The sequence below is a fragment of the Mugil cephalus genome, chromosome 7 (assembly GCF_022458985.1).
Source record: "Mugil cephalus isolate CIBA_MC_2020 chromosome 7, CIBA_Mcephalus_1.1, whole genome shotgun sequence".
NCBI classification, from domain to species: Eukaryota; Metazoa; Chordata; class Actinopteri; order Mugiliformes; family Mugilidae; genus Mugil; species Mugil cephalus.
This window is the reverse complement of record NC_061776.1, coordinates 25,502,753-25,512,928: the sequence shown is the minus strand read 5'-3', so window position 1 is coordinate 25,512,928 and position 10,176 is coordinate 25,502,753. Positions and strand designations below refer to the sequence as shown.

Below are 10,176 nucleotides of genomic sequence, written 5' to 3'. Positions count from 1 at the left end.
ATGTAGGGAGGGAGAGAGAGAGAGAGAGAGAGAGAGAGACGGCCCTGGAATCTTCTCCTTAAATATTCTCCCAGACAATCAGACCCAACGACCTGGATTGGACCTGACCTGGAAAGCAAAAAAAGGCACCAGGGAAACAGCGCCTCCCCCAACACACAGGAGAAGGACACCCATCATCAACACAGAGATACATTACACCTTCCCCCTTAAAACAGAAGCCCAACACCGGGGCCTCTTTAAGACCCACTGTTGCCATTTACCAATACTAGAATTTGGTAACTAGTTTGACTATGTACACATGTGGACGAACAAGATTAGAAAATGAAAACTATAAATGTCACCCACAGCACCTTCCACAAACAACTCGTGGTCAGTTGGGGGTCGGGCTCCACCCTGCTGGTTCACCCCTACACACCGCTGCCCAGAAGAAGCTACCCAGAAGAGCATCTTTAAGGAGGAAAGACCAGGTTAGATGGGATATTGCAAGGAGAAACTGAAGGGGGAGGAAACGGGCTCACTCAGACCCCTCTGGCGCACGTGACATTGCATCTGCTATGACGTTGTCCACACCACGTATGTGCTGGATGCTCTGGTTGTAAGGCTGTAGAAAGAGCGTCCGTCTCATCAGCCGCTGGCTCGGACTCGCAAAGAGTGAAGGAAGGTTAGGGGATTGTGGTCTGAATACTCGACTACTGGATGGACTCCCCCTCCCACATACACATCAAAAGTAGCCCCTTCACTTGGTCCAAAGCCTACTGGCAGGCAGAAGACCACTCAAACTTAACCTTCTGCTGTAGTAGGCCGGTCAGTGGGGCAACCACCGTGGAATAGTTCGGACAGAAACTTCTATAATAGCCGACCATTCCTTGAAAACAGGAGGTGGGAAATGATTGATGGCTTAGACCTTAGCCCTCACTGGCTTCACCTGTCCCTGGCCCACTACTTTCCCGAGGTACTGTCGCCCTTGCAAACTCACACTTGACTAAGTTAATCGTGAGGTTGGCCTTCTAGAGTCGTACCGACAACGCATGTATATGATCCATGTGCTGCTGCCAAGTATCACTGCACACTACGATCATCTAGGTATACGACTACGCCCTCCAGCCCTGCTACTACCATTCATCAGGCACTGAAAAGTTGCCGGCGCATTCTGTAACCCAAAACTCCTTGTAGAAGTAAGGCTGGATGGTATGATGAATGTAAATTTACCCGCAAATCTGTCAGATCTCACTGCATCCACACACAATCCTCCATCCTAGGTAAGGGAAAGGAGTCAGGGTTCGTTACAGCATTCACTTTTCGGTAATCTGTGCAAAATCTGTCAGTCATGTCTGGTTTTCCTACCACTACACATGGAGAGGCCCAACTGGAGTTAGAAGGCACCGCCAACACGTTGTCAATCATATACTGAACCTCAGCGTTCAGGCGGCGCTGTTTCTCCAGTGGGACTCTGCAGAACCTCTGGCCAATTGGTTTTGCTTCTCCAACATTGATATCGTGCTGCGCTAAATGGGTACAAGAAGGAGTATCAGAAAACAGGGAGGGGAAAGCAGCTAACAGCTCTGACAACTCCCTGCCTTTTCTTCTGGCTAATGACCAACTAGACCCCTTAAATCAGTTAGTATCTGTTCAGTATAGTTCTGTTCAGAGACCTGTTGGACCACTGTGTACGGTCCAGTGAACCTGGCCTGGAATGGTGAAGCGGGGATAGGCAGCAACACCAACACCTGGTCTCCAGGACAGAACACTCGAGGCTCTGCGGTCATAGTACGGCTTCACCTTACTCTGGATGGCGGTCATAAGTTCCACTGCCATCTTAACCGCCAGATGTAACCTACGGTGAACACCGTTCACACAATCAATGAGATTTACAGGTAGCTCTGCAGGCTTTAGACCATCCTGCAAAACCGCCAGGGGTCCCCTCACTTTATGTCCAAACTCCAGCTCACTGGCTCTGAGCAAGATAAGTGCTAACTTTGTTTTGCTTTACCCTTAACTGGTGTAGAACTTGGGCAAACATTTGAGATGTGAAGCTGGGCCCCTGGTCGCTCTGTATGACCCTGGTGATACCAATGATAGATGTAAATTGGGGCAAAGCTTTCACAATGCACCGTGTGGTGATGGAGCGTAGTGGATACGCCGCTGCGTAAGGAGTGGTCTGACACATTACCGTCAACAAGTAGGTGCATCCCGACTTAGATGGAGGTAGCAGTCCCACACAGTCGATGAGATGTTGGAATGGCTCACTCTCTATAGGATAGACAGGCTGGTGACCTGTCCAGGGTGGACCCCGCCTCTCGCCCGATGCCAGCTGGGATAGGCTCCAGGAACCCTAGTGCAGGATTAAGTGTTACGGGAGATGAGATGAGATGAGATGAAAAGGCCCTACAACATCACAGAGTTGTGTACCTGTGTGTGGAGCTGAAATGGCTGTTTGGCTGTGGTCTATTGTGTGTTGTGACTTTGTATATGTAACACTGTCTACTGTACATGAATTAAGGTGATTATCATGTACTTTCAATTTAGGCCAAATCAGAAGATATAGTTTCGCTCAAGGAGGATATATGTGACACGGACAACAGTTTGTGAACAGTGACAAAAAAAAAATTTATTGGCAGGAAGCCACTCTTCAGTTTCACCAACTCAAAATAGTTCAGCTAACGACTGAATTTATATTTCTTTATCAACCCCCAGAAATCAACCTACTTAACAAACTCAGTTGTAACCAACAACCCAACAATTTCACAGCATATAAAAAAGAAACAATACTGTTCGAAGTGCAAATAAAATAGGAAAAAATCCTTCAATGTATGGTTGTGTATTTGTTTATGTATCTGTTCATCTACCCGTGTAGTGTGATTTTGTTTCTCATCTGTATGATGTGGTAGATGAGCTCCAGATGCGCGATGAAGCTGCCTCCGACGTTACACGCTCCACGCATGTAAGCAGGTTTACTGCTCCACGTCCCTCTGGTCCGGGCTCTGGCTCCATCACAATCCACTCATACAAAACAACAACCTGCATAGAGCAGCAGTTTTTTTAAAATAAAAATATGTGGTTAATCTCTTTATCTCTCTTTATACATTTATCTCAATCAACTGCGCAGTATCTATTCTCTTTTTTGTTTATATCTTAAAGCAACGAACGTGAACCATTCACATTGACAATGAGATTGCATTTTTTTAGCTCTTCCCACCGCATGGTGTACAGATTTATGAATTAAATCAAATTCAAATCATGTTTGAGAATGATTAATTGAATTACTGTCTCTCAATAACTCAAAAATGCACACGGCTGCGTGTTTTAGCTCATAAGATCAGCGCGTTTAACTATATAGCATTAACTAGCATATAGCAACAGTTTAATTAACACAGACAATTTTCCACAAAAATACCATGAGATACATCCTCAATTCACACATATACATTCATCGGTCTCCGGTTGGTTTTAAACATAGTCTCCAAAGCATAACAATACATAACAAAGATACCTTTTCCATAAAATGAGTGAGCAATTAGCCATCATCGACAGCTGCTAGCATGCTATGCTAAGCGCTAATGGTTACTCACCGGAGTTTTTCTTCTCATAAAACACGATGACACAGTGCTGTCCAGCACCCAAAAACCTCCTGACGGATGCGGATACCTTCCGGAACAATTTACTCAAAAATGAAATAAAGTTGTAATCACTTCATCGAGTTATTAACAGTAACATGCTCTCTCTCAGCCGTAGTGCATCTGCTCTCGTCGGCATCAGTGCAAGGGAAAAAAAACAACCCAGCAGAACAAACACGGTAGCTAACAGCGCGAGTAGCGCTTATGTGAGTAAAATTGCGCACCCTGCTGGTGAAAACAATAAACTACAACAACCAAAAACTCATTCAGACTGTATTGCTCAACATAGTTAAACTGGAAATATTGGGGATTACTCTGTGTGTGTAACTAAAGGGTGTTGCATATATCAATTTGGGTGTGCAGCGTTCACGCCATAATCTGTGCATTGTGTTTTTATTGTTGTCACGTTATTGTTTTGAACTTGAGTATGTGTTATAGTGGAATCTTAGACACTGCCGTTTGGTGGAGCTATTGATATGATAATGTATGTCGTCAGATTGGCATTTTTTTGTGTGATGGCATTATTCAGCTGAAATTTTGTCGTAGGTGCGATTTTGTCGTCACCTGTTTGTTGTCAGGTCCTGTGGTCCCCTCTCTGACTTGCTACTGTGTTTTTGTTGTGAGGCTATTGATTATGATATTTCTGGATTGCATTATAAGATTGTCCTGCATGGCCCCAACAGAATTTCCAAGCCAAAATCGACACTGGTTCCTTTGAAGTCATTCCTTTTATTCCAACAAATTTGTGCTTGCATCTCCTTGCTCTCTGCTCCTCACTGGTTTGCTTGCTGCTAGTGCCTCTCTGATGATTAACATGAGGGTTCACTCCATTCATTCCTCTTAAGTATGGATCTTATGTGCTCAGGTGCTGAGACCAATGCACAGAGTGAAGCCTCTTGTCTTCCAGCCTCTTTTACTAGACAGAGACAAGGAAAATAAACGCACATGCCGATACATCGAGCCAGCAAGATTATTGAGGTCGTTTTCACTTCTCATGTGATTAATTGATTTATTGATTATTGTGACAGACCTAATGAAAATATGACACCACATAAATGTTTTCTTGATATCACGTTGCTGTCCTGTCTCCTCACAGACACCCATATTAAAATGGTTACTGGTGCAGTTTTCCCCCATAAATGACTGTCACATAATCCACCCCCGATAGCTGTCAAGAAAACCAAGTGCAAATGCATCATATTGCTTACAATCCCTCTCCACTTTGCACCCATCAAAGCATAAAACTGGAGTAAAATACAATTTAAATAAATAACTATGGCAGCATCTGTCACAACAGCATCAATGAATGTGTTTTCCAACGTACTGACAAAGCGATGCGTGAAAAAATAAAAAGCTAGAAGAAAAAACATGTTTCCTTGTCTGTCAGTAAAGGGATTTGGGAATAAGGAGGATAAAGGCAACTGTAATCTTATTAACACACGGAGGTGTTGAATAGCCAGATTATAAGTACCCCTCCCTTATTTCACAAGCAACACAGAAACACTGCCATCAGTGCAGAGGAGATATGCTGCCCAGCAATGTAAAGCTTCTATTGTTATTTATCAGGCGACTTTCATCGTGTATTGGCTTTCACCTCAGTATGAAGGCACAGAAAAACTCTCAAGAGATCTTTGCTTAGTCTCCGTTTTGTCTATTTGACTCGCTCTTTCCCACGTCCATGTTTCCATGTCTGCTCTCTGTCTCGACATCTAAATCAGATGTCTCAGCAGTGAGCAGCAGTTGGTGCTTCAGTCAGCTTAGTGTGTAACTGGAGGCAGAGATGAGAGCAGCTGCTACGACAGGGACGAATAATTGCAGCCAACTTTTCTCTCGATTTCTTTTAAAAAGTCTCGGTGAAGTCATCGTCCATCACAGCTACTGGTACGCCAGTTAAATAAAGCTCTTCAGCACCATCAAGTGAACACCCCCTGAAGTTTTAAAGTTAATGATATGCACTCAGAAAAATGCTTAACATGCATAAAGATTCTGAATTATCTGGTTTTTCTCTTGTAATGCACTATCTATGGGCCTTTCAAAGTACTTTTTTGAGCCATTCCACTTGATTCATTTTGTAGAAGCTTTTGTACTGAATGACTCATACAAATGCCTGAAATCAAACCCACCAATCATTTGTGGCCCCTTGATATTAACGCCACCACTCTATGTCCTGTGATCTTTGCGAATGATCTATTGGCACTCCCATTACCCGTCTATTGGCCTTTGAGAGCAGAGCTATTGATTCACATACTGTATGACCCATTTGCACTCTTGGGTGAATTGGAATATGTTCGAGAAGCATTGTCATATTAATATCAAAACCACCACAGGGCGTGATGTTCTATCCATATGCTAAGACATGTCACATCCTGGAACATATCAGTCAGGGAAACTCAAGTGACATGAGGACAACAGCAGCTCTCAACCCATGTATATCATCATATATTATAACAAGCAGTGGTAGCACAGTGTGTATGGCCTAGCGAGCACTGCCTGTAAGAAACCCATTAATCAGATACACTTCCATAGAATGAATTTATTTGTATGTTTATGTATTGCCATCATTGTAACATAATACCGCAACACAATACTCCAGCGTGTGTAGTTACTAAACAACCTGATAGTTGGTGACTACTGAACAACTGGTTGGGAGTCTATGTATAAAAGACATTTATCTATACAATGAACCTAGTTTTTTGTTGTACTTACTGTCATTGTCTTTTCTTTTTCCTTCCTCCCACAGGATTGCTTTCACCTGTCTTGCTTTGTCTTTTGTCTGCATCCTCCACTCACCTGGGTTACCCTGTTTCTTCTTATTCCACCAGCCCTAGTGCATTCATAGCCCTATCTTTCCACTTGTCAAGTCAATGTTACCTACGTTCTTACTTTATCGGTACTACCAGGCCTTTGTTTTCTTGGAGTTTTCCTGCTAGGTTGTTAGCATTCCCAAGCTTGATATCTATATCTATTATGGTTTTAGTTTGTTGGATTGCCTAATGGAGTCTATTATTCTGGCCCATCTTTGCAAGACACACAAAACCACAAGGCAGAAAGAAGAAAAGTTAAATTAATGAGAACTTACAAGAGGATAAACAATTTGGTCCTCACTTCTCCTGCTACATGCTGACCTACATTGCTCACACTTAAACTGTCTATGAGTCACTGCTGATTCCCTCTGATCCACAAAGTGGTACAACTATTTGTTCTTTACTTATTACTTAAGCATAGGCTTGTTGTTAAGGCTTGTTTAAAGTACCGCTGGACTACACAGCCTACACAGCTGTGAAACATTTATACTTGTGTGCTCATCAATCTGTCGCGCTCTGCCAACTAGCGTTGTCGTGGTGTTTTTACACTGTCGCTTTTTCAGATTAATCTTTCCGTATACTTCCTGCTTCACATGTCACAGTGTTGACTGAAACTTTTTGCAGTTCCATCTTTATTGATTCAAAACAATCAATGTGACAACTGTGGAGATAGAAAAGCAGATGTAAACACTAAAGCGGAAATACGCTACTATCAAGAAGACCAATCACAGCACTTTCAGTCTGCGTTGCATTTAGGGGGAGGTTAAATGTTGAGGCTCATTTAAGGTACTGCAGGACATAGATGCTGTCACCTACGCACGTAGCCAATGCCAGTGTGAACCATTTATACATATGCGTTAGTCAGTCAGGCTCGCTCTGTGCCACCCAATGGTTAGTCGGCGCTCTATCTTTTTTTGGCCAGTCATGTGAATTATTGTTTCTACTTCCTGCTTCACTTTCAACAATAGTTACTGAAACATTTGCCAAGAAGAAGACAAGTCATACAAATGTTTGTATCTTCAGAACGGCTCAGCCTTGACAATTGTGAGGATGGAGAAACAGTGGGAAATACTAAAGTGGAAATATGCTACTACCCAGTGGACAAGTCATAGCTCTTGCAGTCCACCGAGTCTGGGCCGACACCATAGCTATTGTGTCAAATTGGCGCAGAAACTGCGTGTTATTCTGTTCGCCTTCACATTTTGATACAGCACACTGAGTAGTGACTCAGTGGTCCCTCATTACCTCATGATTGCCCTCTTATGTACCTCCTATTTATGTGGTCTTTTGTGAAGTGAAGCCTCTCAATGAGTAATTATATGCTAGTTCCTTCCTATTTCCCATCCTAAAACAGATGCAAATATGATTCTACGTGCAAACTGTATTACATGTGGATTTCTTTCTGTAAACCACATATGTGAAATTACAAGTGTGAACTAGCCATTGTGTATTAGCAGACATGTGAGCGTGTACAAGGGTGTAACCTATGTTGACCAATAATTACACATACAGAGCAAATTCTCGGTAACAAAAATAAAGCCTATAAAGAATATGTAGCATAACTGTTTTAGAATGCCTGTGACACACTGAGTTTTTAAAACCTGAATTTAACCCACAGCCCACTAACAAGAACTGAAGAAAAAACTATGAAAGTCGCTTTCACACCTGACCATTTGGTTCACTTCTACTTTAACACTGCAATTTCTGAAGCACACCAAACTTTCTGAGCAACGTCACCTGGTTGAAAGGGGTGCTTGTTGACTGGACAATGTGGGAGGGGAAATACCTTCCTCCCATCCTGGAAAAGCATGGAGCTGCATATGAAGTTAGCTGTTTTGGGGACAGTGTTTGTTTTCTTTATTCATCAAATGTACATAGCTCAGCAAACCATGCAGAATGTCCACCGTGTATGGCAACGAGGCAGAGAGCATTTCGCTCTTGCAATTAACAACACATTACAAGAATGAAAGAGAATCAGCACCAGAGGAAAAAACTGGTGCATTTGGTCCTGTGTTTACTCCAGTGAGCATTCACATTGCCTACGAACCGCACCAGAGTTCAAGCAAACCAAGACTCACATTTCCAAGCAGTCAAGCTTTCACACCTGCCCAAATGAAGAGGAAACGACCTCTGGTTCATTTAAAGCAGACCAAACAGTTCTGGTGTGAAAATGCTTTAAGATTAAAAAGAATTAACTCAGTGTACACTAATGAACAACGGTTTCACCTAGCGCAACAGTATGTGACATTTGTAATTATTCTGGTGAACAGCAATTTCATTCTATAGCACTGGAAAGATAAGTTATATTAAGAAAACCTGCCAATTTCATTCATTAGGAACTTAATTGGATCTATGGTCAGCTGAGGTAAAGTCACTGAAAGTATGTAACCACAGAAACAAAGCTTCAAAGAAATTACTGTGAGGCTGGACACTTACACGGCCTTGTAATTTTCATATGTTTTTTCCCCGGGTCTTAAACTGTATGTGGCCCTAGTGAAGACAAGGCTGGTTGGTCAGTTGGCTGATCTTGGACTGAGTACCTCAAAAATGATTAACTGGATGGCGAAGACATTTACAGTGCCCCCTGCAGCAGTCACACACTCAATCTAGTTGCAGCAGATGCTGCAAGTCTTTAGTCCTGTCCATCTCCTTGTTTCGTGCACTGTAAAGAAAAAAAAAAGATTTTTACATTTTGAGCCACAACTAAAACTCTCAAGTTTTGAAAAAATCTACTTGAAGCTAAGCCAACAAATTATCTTTTGTTGAGATAACTTATAAATTAATTTAAAGATAACTTTAAATTTTGAGTTTTACAAACACGTAAATTTCAGCTGTCACAACTAATCACTTTTGGTTCAGGTAAGGCCTTTTCAATGTATCAAAACTCAAGATTGTGAGTTATACATACATAAAATACTCAGTTATGGCAACTAAAACTGTTCTGTTATGACAGTACACACACACACACACACACACACACACACACACACACACACACACACACACACATATATATATATTATCCTCAGAACATCCTGGTTTGAGCAAACATAAAACAGTCCAAACTACAGCACAGTTCAAAGCACTGGAATTACAACCCTGAACTTTGTAACACTATTATGAGCATTACTTATAAATGGTAGTTTTAGTTTATTAGCCTCTATAATTGCTTTTTAACCTTCTTAATGAAGTGAACAAAAAATATGAAAGTTATTTTGTTGGACTGTAGCAAAATAACCCTGACAGGGACGAGTCCTTTGTGTATAAAACAGGCCCAAAAGCCAACCAACACGAGTAAAAAATAAAAGCAGGTTTACAAAGGCTCATGGGGTCAGATTTGTGTGGACAATGTCAGGCTTCTTATAACAAGAGCTTGGTTTTCAGGCTCTGCACACGCTGTGAGCAAGAGGGGGAAAGTTCCATGAAGATGTGCTGCACTGTTTCAAATATATACCTTAGATGTTTTGGGAACTCAGTGTTTAGGGTATGGAGCAGGCCGAAAAGGTAAGCAAAGGTGGGAAGGTCTGGAAGGTCTCCTAGCACATATCCTCCTCCAACACCACTGCAATGTTGTTGACTATTTGAAGCAAGGCCGCCGCACCTTCATCCACAACCGCGGTTAGCACTCCCATCTGGATCCCTTTGTCTGCCTGTCTTCTGGATCAGCGTCCTGGTGGAAGCAGAAATTCAACCAAATTCAGTATAAACACTGTAAAGATTACACCCTATTAAACACCCTATGTCAGGGTGTAATTTTG

At 42.2% G+C, this 10,176-nt stretch overlaps 1 long non-coding RNA gene across 1 annotated transcript; it reads right to left on the bottom strand.

The window, feature by feature from the left end:
• Positions 1 to 388: 388 nt before the first annotated feature.
• Positions 389 to 3,723, bottom strand: LOC125011162. The gene is made up of 3 exons (XR_007113133.1): positions 3,570 to 3,723; positions 2,847 to 3,018; positions 389 to 2,332 (listed from the first exon to the last, which is right to left on the bottom strand). It is a non-coding gene; the product is annotated as an uncharacterized LOC125011162 (long non-coding RNA).
• Between the last annotated feature and the right edge of the window lie 6,453 nt (positions 3,724 to 10,176).